Below are 13,202 nucleotides of genomic sequence, written 5' to 3'. Positions count from 1 at the left end.
TTGGCAATTTCTCAATACCCAACTTATTTTGCCAGGTATCTGCCCAACCCCCTATTTTATTAGGGTATCATCAGCAAACAAATAAACTGAGCTTTTGATTCCATCCTCTATATTATTAATAAGCACATTTATTAGCACTAGCCCCCAGACAGATGCTTTCCGATCATGTGACCGCTCTGACAGCCAATCACAGGGGTCATATGACCAGAATGCCCACCTTTTTAGAACCCTTAAAGGGCCAGGAGGCTGTCGGTGCCAAACAGTTAAACTATATGAGGTACAGTATCAAATGCTTTAGCAAAATCTAGATAAACTACATCCACTGGACTTCCATCATTCAATTTCTCAATAACTTCCTCATAGAGCAATAAGAGGTTGTTCTGACAAAAACAGTCATTCATAAATCCTTCATGGTTGTGACTTATGATACCTTTATATATAATTTGATTATATAAAAAATATATTGAAACATTTGGTGTATATATATATATATATATGTATATGTGTGTGTATATGTGTGTATGTGTGTGTGTGTATATATATATATATGTATATAAAATTAATATTATTGTAATAGTATTATTTGATTGACACCGCTCAGACTGAATCCATTGATTTCAGTGTAGTGGTAATTGAGGGAAATGAAGTGGCATAGTTACGCATTTTAGGAGAGGAGTCATGGTAACTCCTAGCATGGAGCTAGTCTTTGCAGCTTTGTAAAACTCATGAGATATTATGAATACGATTTATGAAAGAAAAAAATATATATTTCATTTTAGTCTGATAACCTGTTGAGCTGCAGTTTGTAATCATGTCAACATTGTGCTATTAACTTTATAATTGCATAGTTCGTCTGGCTGAAAAAAAACAAAAGTCCATCCAGTTCAACAATTAAAAAAAAACAATTTATAATCCTACACCCACAGTTGATTCAGAGGAAGGCAAAAAATCCCAGCAAAGCATGAACCAATTTGCTCCGGCAGGGGAAAAAATCCCTTCCTGATCCCCCGAGAGGCAATCGGATATTCCCTGGATCAACTTTACCTATAAATGTTAGTACCCAGTTATATTCTGTGTATCTAAGAAACAATCCAGGTCTTTCTTAAAGCAATCCACTGAGCTGGTCAGAACCAACTCTATTCCACATTTTCACAGCTCTCACTGTGAAGAAACTTTTCCGTGTTTGGAGATTACATTTCTTTTCTGCCAGACGGAAAGCGTGCCCCCTTGTCCTCTGTGATGACCTCAGGGTGAATAACTCTAAACGGAGTTCACTATATGAACCACTGATGTATTTATACATGTTGATCATATCCCCCCTTAATCTCCTCTCCTCAAGAGAGAATAAATTCAGTTCCTCTAATCTTTCCTCATAGCTGATCTCCTCCATGCCTCTTATCAGTTTGGTTGTCCTTCTCTGTAATTTCTCCAATTCCCCAATGTTCTTTTTGTGAATTGGTGCCCAAAACTAAACTACATATTCCAGATGAGGTCTTACTAATGATTTGTACAGGGGTAAAATGATATCTCTCTCTCTGGAGTCTATACCTCTTTTAATACAAGAGAGGATTTTGTTTGCTTTAGAAGCCGCAGCTTGGCATTGCATGCCATTATTAAGCTTTGATCTACCAGAACTCCCAGATCCTTCTCCACCATTGATTCCCCCAGTTGTACCCCCCTAGTATGTATGATGCATGCATATTCTTAGTCCCCAAGTGCATAACCTTACATTTATCAACATTAAACCTCATTTGCCACATAGTTGCCCAATTAAACAGTGTATTGAGGTCGGCTTGTAAGTTGAAGACATCCTGTAAGAAAGTTATTCTACTGCACAGCTTGGTGTCATCTGCAAAGTCTGAAATGTTATATATAATCCCAGACCCTAGAACGTTTATAAATATATTAAAAAGTAAGGGTACCAACACTGAACTTTGGGGTACACCACTGACAACCCTAGACCATTCAGAGTATGAATCATTAACCACTACTCTTTGAATACAATCTTTCAGCCAGTTTTCTATCCATTTACATACGGATTTTTCCAAGCCTGTAGGCTTTACCTTACACATTAGCCATGTGTGGGGAACTGTGTCAAACGCTTTTGCAAAATCCAAGTATATCATGTCCACAGCCACCCCTCTGTCCAAGGGTTTGCTCACCTCCTCATAAAAAGAAATCAGATTTGTTCGACAACTTCTGTCTTTCATGAATCCATGCTGTCTGTTGCTTAAAATACTATTTTCCAGCAAGAACTCATCTATGTGGTCTTTTATTAAACTCTCCAGTATCTTCCCAACTATAGAAGTTAAACTGTTAACTGTCTCTGGAGCTTGGTAACCAAAAGAACCGTTGATATGCCTGGTCCCAACCCTGTGGATTTCATTGAAGCTGCATAAGACCTAAACATTGCTTTCCATGTTTTCTCTACTTGTAATGGTTATTGAAATCACTTTTAAATAGGCAATGAGGTTATGTCCCTGGATGTATATTGCTGTTATATTTGAATTTCCCCGCCCCACTGTAAATAATTTAAATGGCCTTGACCTCAGTCTGACTGCACGGATTAATGTGGTATAATGATTGCTGAGCCTATCATTGCAGCAGGCATCATTAATTATCCTTATTGATTGTAGCTTTCAAAGATAAAGCATTATGCTGACTGGAATATACCCTTGTTCCAGCAAGGTCAAGGCAAAATAGAAGGGCTAAATAACTGCATTACAAACACCAGAATAATAGCAGCCTCTAGGACAGTTGTTCAATTAATATTTCATCCCATTACATAATTTGCTAGTATTTTAAAAGGGATAATGTTTACTTGTTAGTTTCCAGGCATGGCCCTGATACATAATGGCTTCTGTATGCACTGGATCCTTTTGACACGTGTAGTCTATCGAGAATGAGTCTTCAAACTCTTCTAAAGATGGTTTGAGTCATAGCTTTACAGAGTTTCAGATTAAAGCAAGTCTGTCACACGTCAAGACAGATCACAGACTGGTCTGAGACACCACAGAAATCGTTTTTACTTTTTAAACTCATGCTGCCATTGTCAAGTAATTAGCTTCAAAAAATTTGCAAACTTAGTGCATCTTATCTAATCTCCCATACTCTTGCAGAAAGCAGTCTATCAGCTGTATAGAGCCGCATAGCTTAGAAGGTCCAAACATTGTTCTGTGTGTTGAATCTGCAAAGCCTTATTCAATATGCTAACTCTAGAGTAACTTTATTACTAGGTTGTAAAATTGATCCACACGATGGTGGACTTTGCATCAATGCAAAAAGTGAATTGTGGGCAACAAATTCTTTTTGAAATGACCTTGGAAGAAAATTCATCTAAAAGAACCTTGTTAATGAAGAAGCTTAATACTTACCTTTCTGGTTAACAGCCAGTAAATTCTTCACACTTTTGCAGAACTACTCCTGCTATCTAACTCTTCCAGGTGTTTGGTATAATGTTCCCTCACTGTGGTTCCTCAATTTTGCCACTTTGTCATTACAGGATGGTACTCTTAGCTATGCAAGAGATCAAAGATTTTATTTGCTGCCCACTGAAGAGATAATTACTTAAGTACTCAACTTCTGTGGTTTCTTCTGCCTAGATTTTGGAAAATTCAAGTGACAGAGTTACTTTATGGTGAAAATATAGTGTTTTTATATGAAATTACTTTATGCATTTATGTTTAGAATTACAAAATAAACATCTTGTTGTTTTCGGTAAATAAATAAAATTGCATATGATTATTTCATTTTTGCCTCTAGGCTAACTTTCACCAGGATAATCTCAACTACTTTGCAGCTCAGACTCTAATTATCCATATAGCCAGGGACTCATCTACACTCAGTATAGCTCCATGCAGTCTTTTAAATAGAGAGAGAAAGTCTGAAAGGAAACAGCCTCTGCTGTGCTTTCTCTTTAGGAAAACCCATAAGTCTCTGTGACACCAGTGCCACAGGTGTACCCTGCAATGAAGTATACAAATACATGACTTACTGAACTGCAATTGTTAAGATTTTATGCATTGTAGAAAAACATACGGCTATACTCAAAGAGCAGTGAATGTCACATTCATTAAACATTCACTGCAGGTGTAATTTCCTGGTGCATGTGTTTTAAATTACAGCAATTAATTCAATTGCAGTGAATGTTTGGTAATGCCACATTTCTTTTTAAATATGACCCATTGTTTACGAACCTAAAAAATTATTAATCCTTGGTGCATCATTTTATAATTATTATAAGTACATAGTATAATTTAACAATATTGATTGCTAAATATATTTATACTATTATTATTTTTATAGTATATACTGTATATTGTATATGTATTGTGATAACAAACTTCAAATGGTAGCACATTAAGGACATATACACTCATTTAAATCTTCTTTTAGGGCTTTTCTTGATATTTTTTATTAAAACAAAGTCCAAGAAACCAGTGGGTTAACCTCACAGGGTTTTATTCAGCATTTCTCTTCCACCAAAAATGTACATATTCATCAACCCCCTTGCTTACATTTGTGGCACTGCTGCTCTAGCCTCACACTTCAGGCCCTTGTCTGTCTCATCCCGACGGTCTACATGCAATCCTTGTGCATTCAATTAACAGTTCATTGCTGCACTATCTCTCACCTGTCTCATAGGTGGAACCTACCAGACACCTTGGCAGAGACCACCTCTGTCAGCAGGTGGAGTTCTGAATAACAGACAGCCTTTTGATTAAAAAGACTGTGAACACCATCAGGGTGCTCCAGTAAGATGTTGATACAGGGTTAGAGGCTTCATTCCTCCAAAGACTCTTCAAAGCCTCCGGACTCCAGAACTCAAATCTTCACAATGGCAGGTTCATACTTTCTGTGAGTGTATCCAACCACTGTATTGCTTGTCATCCTCAAATGCATTTTTGAAGGCATTATTAGGGAGCTGACTACTGGGAAACCATCTGTCATTAGCTCTTCTAATATGGGGTACACCCCTACGCTCCTATATGGATGTCCATCCAGGTTATGGTGTTCCTGGGTGATGTCACTAGAGGTATTTACTGTAATAGATGATACCAACTAGTGTAATAGGTGATGCAAAATAGTGGATCATTGAGCCCCCTCTGCAATCAAATATAATGCAACTTTTTTACTTTACTGTTTTCACCACAGTAATGTGCACATTTATTTCTAACTATCATAATATTGCAGCATTCACACAGGTCTCTAGACCAGAGGTGCTTATGTGTAATATACCCACTTATTATCATCATCATTCATTTGAATTATTTTATTGCTATTTAGCTCTCTTGAAGTTTTATTCAGATGTAATTTAAGGAGGCACAAAATCTTTTCCTGACAAGGTGCCTCCATTTGATTCTGTCTGAGTCCAGATTTCCTTTAGAAATATATAATATTGAAAGTGATATATACAATTTTACTTTGTGGTAACAGAGTGGAAGGCAATGTCCTGTTTTTCTTTAGTTTAGAGCATGGTCTACTTTTTGAGTCAAAACAATAAAAACAAAGTATCAATTTATCTGTTGCTGTAGTTTTAATGCATAGGTATCACATTTTTCCATAATTTCGGTTTTGTCCCCAATGTATTTGTTTAGTTTTACCATGGCCCAAGCAGGTACATGGGATTAAATGGACAATATAATGGTTCAGGAATAAACTAATTTGAATTAACATGTTCATAATTTTATGTATAGTATGATCTGTCCTATTTGTTATCTTTATCAGATTCATTATTTCAAGGTAAAATAAAAATAACGCTACATTGAAATCTGTAACATTTTGTATTGACTAATGAGCCAACTGATAGACAGGAGTCAGTGCTTTCACATGGTATTTAGGTAGTTTTTTTTTAAAAAACATAATTACATAATATATGCAGCTGAGTCAGAGAGAGCATTGACTAACATTTCTGGAATCTGTAGAATTTTTATTTCACAAAAAAAATTGGTGGTGCTTTTAATTGCTTTTACTGTGCTATTGTAATGACTATAAGACCCTGGTCACATTGGATGCAATTTGGCATGCGGTTTGCATGCCATGCGACTTGCAAATTGCATGCCAAATTTCAGCCTATTGTCTGTAATTAGAGTGGTCATATTGGTGCAGTTCTGACTTGGTCGGAGCCGCACCTATTTCTAAAGTAGCACATGCACTACTTTTGGTGCAATTTGAATAGACATCTGTATCAGATGTCTTGCAAATCGCACCTGAAATCAGCATGTCATCCGACTTTGAAATCGTGCGACTTCACTGTAAGTCCCATGATTTCAAAGTAGGGTTTAATGTAATCGGGGTGTAAAGGGATTGAGCATAATAGACTAGATTCTCACAATGTAACAATTTGGTTTTAGAAAGGAAAAGGATTCATTTTGGAAGTGAAATAATGGTTTGAAATAAATTGGAAGACATTTCCCACAAAGAAAACAGAATGTGGTGCTCAGTGAAAAGTTCACCAGTAAGCTTAGTAAACACAAAAAAGTGCTGTCATCGTTTAACCGCTTTCTCACAGCCCAATGGCAGATATACTGCTACAGGGCGGCAGGGGTGCGCAAAATCATGCTTATATATGTGATTTTGCATTCATGGGTAGGAGACGCATGCGCCCTACCTGCGCAGCTATTCGGGCCCTCGGCTGTCAATCACCAGGTCCCAGCCGGTGATTACTCGTCGGCACCTGGTGATCGCCAAGCATTACCAACGGAGGGAGAAAACTGTATGTAAAAAATATAGTTCTCTCCCCTGTCAGCTCCTGCAGTAGAGCCATACAAAGCAGTGTGCTTACACATAGCATTAACACAGCACACAGCAAAACAGCACACAGTTAACCCTTTGATCACCCCTTCCTGCCCAGTGCCATTAGTAAAGTGTCAGTTCTTTTTAGTAGCACTGATCACTGTATTGGTGTCACTGGGGATGTCAGTGATACCAAGTCAGTTCCCCCTAGTGTCAGGATGCCCGCCGCAGTCCCATTATAATTCGCTGATCGTCGCCATTACCAGTAAACATATTTTTCTAGTAATCCCAGTATATATACCGCCATTTGTAAATGCTATAATTTTCATGTGAACCAATTAATTTGCACGTATTGGGATTTTTTTTTAGCAAACACATGTAGCAGAATATATTTTGGCCTAAATTTATGACGCAATTTGATTTTTTCAATATTTTTAATGGACATGTTTAATAGCAAAAAGTAAAAAATACCACCAAAAGAAAGCTCTATTTGTGTGGAAAAAAAGGACGTAAATTTAATTTGGGTGCAGCGTTGCATGACCACACAATTGTCAGTTAAAGTAACGCAGTGCTGTAACGCAAAAAATGGCCTGGTCAGGAAGGGGGGGGGGTTAAATTCTCTGGAGGGCATTAAGATTGATGGCTTAGGTTGCTGCATCTTGTAAAGTATTATTGCTCTTTGCATTACACAGCTATCTTTTCATAAGCTCAGCCATGCAAATATTTTCCTCACAAGCTTTACCCCTCTCTTTACCTCTCTCCCTTTGGTGTTTGAACTAAATAGGCCACCATCTTGCCCACAGATCTTTTTTGTGGCTGGGGCAAAGTTGTCAACCAATCTATGATTTTGCTATTCTCTGTGTACATAGTTCTCAGTAATATGATGTCAGAGCTAGTCATGTGGCATCTATCATTCATATCAGCAGCTCTGTTAGTAAACAGTTCTATCTCAGGAGTGCTCCCAAGCTCTGCTTTTGGCAGCTCTTTCTGTTTAATGGTCCTGCAATGAGTGAGAGAGCAATTTGACATCACAGCATTCAAAGTGGCCAATGGAGGTTAGGAATCCTACTGTTTCAATGTACAAAGACAGAAATATATGTCTAAAAAATACAAACATCCATCCTTAAGGCTCTGCATATACTGCATTCAGAAAGTTGTTCAGGAAGAATCATAAGCAATCATAAATATGCAGATCTTCTTTTAATAATTGAGATTATAAAAAGTATTTGGACATAATGCTTTTTTGATCTGTTACCACTTTTATGTACAGCTGTGTGCTCACAGTGAGGAAGATCACAGATATTCCATAGGTACTTATAACCCATACATTATCCATAGTGATGAGCAAATTTGCTTGGGTTCGATTAATGGGAAAATATGTTGTATTCATCTTCAAATGTGCAATTGTAGGCCCTCTACTTGGCCTAGGTTGTCCAGTTGGTAATGGCATTGTTTGACTATCTGTAATGTTTACATGTACGCACTTATACCAGTTGTTTATTTCCTATTTTCTGTAGTATGATAAAAATATAAATAACAAATATTATGGGAAAAAAAATCTGCAATTGTCTGAACCCTACTGAAGTCAATAGGAGAAAAATCTTGAAAATCAATTTTGCCCATTTTCAAAGCTAATAGGTAAGCATTGTCAAACAAAGGGAACAAGGAGCTGAGCACTGCCAATTGGTACATGAACCAATGCAAGAAAAAAAAAAGTTTTACGAAATACTGTTCAGTGAGATGTCCCTCTATTTTAAGCCACTTTTTATAGGAAACATACCAACTCTTCAAAATACCATGCTTATGAGATGCCTTTAGGCTATATGCTGTGTTATAGAACAGTCCAATTTTGTTTCCAGCTCTTTGGGACACTATCAGCGACACCATAATCTGGCATCACATAATTTGTATGTGTAGTGAATTTGCTGAAGTTTTGCATGATTACTTCTCTTACACACAGCAGGCGCACCCTTATATGGTTAATTTAACTTTTTTAAAAAAGTGTTTTTTAGGTAAGTAGAGGTGCAGAGAAAAGGGGACTTTAAATGTACCTTATAGAGCCAATGGACATCTTAAAAAGTATAACACATTTTATTACAAGATTTTAAAAAAATTACCCCTTTTTAGAAATTAGACAGTCCAAGGGTTTAGTAAAAGGCATGGTGAGTTTTTGAAGCTGTAATTTTTTGTCACAATTTTTTGGAAAAGGAAGAAAATAAATATTTTTTTCCCACAAAGTTAACATTTTAAGTTATTTATTGCACAGACAACATAGGCATACTTATAATTACACCGCAAAACACAATCTGCTGTGCCTCCTGAGTATGAGGATACCACACGAGTTTTTCACAGCCTAGATGCACAGAGGGGCCCAAAATCCAAGGGACACTTTTTTGGCTTTCAAACAGCATAAATTATGCATCTAATTTCCTGACTACTTATCACATTTTGGAGGCACAAAATGACCCCATTTTGGAAAGAAAACACTCCAAAGTATTTTCTGAAATGCACAGTGAGTCCATTGAAAATGTAATTTGGTTGCCACAAGTTTTTGGGAAATGCAGGAAATTGAAAATGAAAATGTATTTTTACACAAAGTTGTAAATTAAGATGACATTTAGAATTATATGCCAAAACACATTCTGCTACTCCTCCTGTGTATGGCAATACCACATGTGTGAGACTTGTTTACAACCTAGCCACACAGAGAAACCCAAAATCCAAGAAGCACCTTCAAGCATTCTAAGGGCATAAGTTGCGCATCTACTGTAATTTCCTCACTACCTATCACATTTTTGGAGGTCCTGGAGCACCGGGACAGTGGAAACACCCACAAAATGTCCACATTTTGGAAAACAAACACTCCAAGGTATTTTTAAGAACCACGCAAGCCTTTTTAAGACTTCATTGTTTTGCCACAAGTTTTTGGAAAATGCAGAAAGAAAATGAAAATATTTTTTACACAAAGTTGCCAGTTTAATAAGATATTTCTCATACAGCTTGGGCTTACTTACAATTACACCCCAAAACATATTCTGCTACTTCTCCTGACTATGGTGATACCACATACTTGATATTTTTTCAGTGTTTGGAAATTCCAGGAGTGCAGTTGTCCACAGGGGATGGCTGGGACTGGTGTCTCACAGGTACATTCTCAGTGGGATGTGCAGATGGGTTAGTTCAGGCTGCAGGTAGAAATATGGTCAGTAAGTAGGCAAAGTATCGGTACAGGGAGCAGGCAGAAATGCGATTAATAAACAGACTAGGGTTAGTACCGGTGGCAGGCAGAGGTAACAGTGCACTGGTGTGGTGGTGATCAGGAACACTGTTTCTGACCTACACTGGTCTGATGACACTAGGACTGGTGCAGTGGCAATCAGTGACACCATTGCTGTCTTACACTGGCGTGGCAACACTGTGACTGGTGTGGCGGTGACAAGGAACACTGTTGCTGGCATACATTGAATTAGTGACATTGGGACTGGTGTGGCAGTGATCAGGGACACTGTTTCTGACCTACACTGGTCTGAAGACATTAGGACTGGTGCGGTGGCAATCAGGGACACCATTGCTGTCTTACACTGGTGTGGCGACACTGTGACTGGTGTGGCGGTGACAAGGAACACTGTTGCTGGCATACATTGAATTAGCGACATTAGGACTGGTGTGGCAGTGATCAGGGACACTGTAACTGGTGTGGCAGTAATCAGGGACGCTATAACTGGTGTGAGGATGATCAAAGACAATATGACTTGTGTGGTAGTGATCAAGGATAAGATGACTAGTAAGGCAGTGACCAGGGACATTGACATTGGACAGAGGTGATTAGGGACACTGATTGGTGTGGCTGTGATTAGGAATACTGACTTGCAGTGCTGGTCTGGTGGTATTGCTCTGCTGTGGCGGTGAAAAGAGATAATGGATGGTGGCACTGATATACAAAAATGTATCATTTTAACAATAAAGATTATGATTATTATTGTCAGTAGTACTATTATTATGTACCATGTGATCACTAGGACCAATCACAACGATCATAGTAGTAAGCAATGGCGTCATGAATGACAACCATTGTTTACTATTGGACATGTGATTGCTGCGATTGATCATATAGATCACATGGTACCAGGGCAGAGCACAGTGGCCTGGTACACTGGTCAGTGATTCTCTGTGTCACTCCGGTCACAGGTCGTGCCACTGAAGTACACTTCTGGGAGGACATACCTTTATGTCCTAGAATGATGGTTGTCCCGCCCGGCCAGGTGGAAAGCAGTTAATAAAATGTCAACACAAAACACATAAAAACCTTTGAACAGCACAACTCCACATTCCAGGGAAAAGGCAGTTGTTATGAAGTAATAAAAATAACAGAGCCATATTTCAGAGACAATAACCAGTCATAAAGCACTGTGGCTGCAAGGTATGTAAACAGCTTGATGTGACATTGTCAGGACATTTTCTACTCCAGCTAGTTAGAGTTCTGCCCCTTCAAAGTCTGAAGGATAATAAACTGGCCCTTTCTTTAGAAAGTTTGGAGACCTCAGATATATACACAATCCTATACCCACAGTTGATCCAGAAGAAGGCAGAGAAAAACAATTAAGCATGATCCAATTTGCTCCAGCAGGGAAAAAAAATATTTCCTTATCCCCCAAGAGGCAATTGGATATACCCTTGATCAACTTTATCTATAAATATTAGTATCCAGTTATATTTTATGTATCCACGAAACAATCCAGGCCTTTAAAACAATCAACTAAGATGGCCAGCAACAGCTCTTGAGAGAGTCTATGTATATAATAAAGGAGTGAGCGCTAATCCAAAAAAGCAGCTAAGTACTCTAAGTAACCAATAAATACTTGAACAGAATAATATCAACAAAAGTGCAGCGCTAAATAATAAAGTCTGAAAAATGTCCACTATAAGTCTAATTCATAAAAACGTGCCAGATGACAAGTAGAAATCAATGGTGGTGATCCGTGAAGAAAAGCAGAAATGCGCACTCACCAGAAGACAGATATTAGTAAGCGGTATGCATCAAAGCCCATGGATCCTCAGTCAAGGAGAAAAACTGGTCTGGTCAAAATGGGTTGATCTTCCCTCAAGGATGCAAAGCTTATCCAAAACAGATCCAGGTAGCCAGAGGTCTCCTACAGCTGGATGGATGGAAGGAGTCACCTGCTTACAGGGGGTCTTCCTCCTCTTGGTAAATGCCTGAATTCTTAGTAAAGGACTCTGCAAAAAGGTACTCCTCTCAGGGAGTCAGGGAAGGACTCCCTGAAATTTATTGTTGCAGTGCTCGCCGTGTAAGGATGCGTGGTGATGTCACTGCCCCTCCCCAATGCGTATCTCCACAGGGATTCGTGGCTTCGTCCGGGGGAGCAATAGAAAGCAGCATGGTTACACAGTAAAACACACACAGCAGTTTGTAAAACAGCACACAGTTAACCCTTTGATCGCCCCAGATGTTAACCCTCTTCCTGCCTAGTGTCATTAGTACAGTGTCAGTGCTTTTTATTAGCACTGATCACTGTATTAGTGTCACTGGGGATGTCAGTGGCAGTTAGTCAGTTCCCCCCCAGTGCCAGAATGCCCGCCGCAGTCCCGCAGTCCCACTATAAGTCGCTGATCACCGCCATTACTAGTAAAAAAAAATAATAAATCCAGTATACTGTATATACCGCCATTTGTAGATGCTATAACTTTCACATAAACCAATTAAATTACATGTATTGGGATTTGTTTTAGAAAAGAAATGTAGCAGAATACATTTTGGCCTAAATTTATGATGAAATTTGATTTGAAAATTTCTTGTTACTGAATATGTTTTAAAGCAAAAAGTCAAAAATATGTTTTTTTTTCAAAGTTGTCAGTTGCTTATAATGCAAAAAAAATAAAAACCGCAGAGGCGATCAAATACTACCGAAAGAAAGCTCCATTGGTTGGAAAAAAGGACATAAATTTAATTTGGGTGCAGCGTTACAATTGTCAGTTAAAGTAACGCAAAAAATGGCCTTGTCAGGAAGGGGGGTAATCATCTGGAAGGCAAGTGGTTAATATAAGAAAGCATTTTGCTTGCTTTGGGAACCACAGCTTGGCATTGCATGCTATTATTAAGCCTATGATCTACCAGAACACCCAGATCCTTCTCCAACATTGATTCCTCCAGTTCTTCTCCTCTTGGCATGTATGTTGCATACATGTTTTTAGACCCCAAGCACACATTGACTAAACCACATACCCATTTAGCTGTGGAGTGCCTAAAAAAGAAAAAGTTATATTTTTAAAATGAAAATTGAAGAAATATGGTACACTTTGCATGAACATCATTTTAATAAATGTCTAGGAATTCTCAATTGATAGAACACTCACCTCAAGCTTTTGAGAGCAAAGAGCAAATTAAATATTTATTTTTCTGTTTATAAAGAAGGAATATTGTATATACAATATAGACAGCAATGTAACAA

General features: G+C 38.1%; 1 protein-coding gene across 1 annotated transcript in view; it reads left to right on the top strand.

Annotated features, from left to right (window-relative positions):
• The window catches only part of LOC149463242 (uncharacterized), a 276,228-nt gene that overhangs the window by 115,631 nt on the left and 147,395 nt on the right, over positions 1-13,202 (top strand). The window lies entirely within an intron of this gene.

This window comes from Staurois parvus, unplaced genomic scaffold (genome assembly GCF_062004578.1).
Source record: "Staurois parvus isolate SC_StPar_1 unplaced genomic scaffold, SC_StPar_1.0 ptg000155l, whole genome shotgun sequence".
In the NCBI taxonomy this organism is placed as follows: Eukaryota; Metazoa; Chordata; class Amphibia; order Anura; family Ranidae; genus Staurois; species Staurois parvus.
This window is presented reverse-complemented; position numbering and strand designations above follow the sequence as displayed.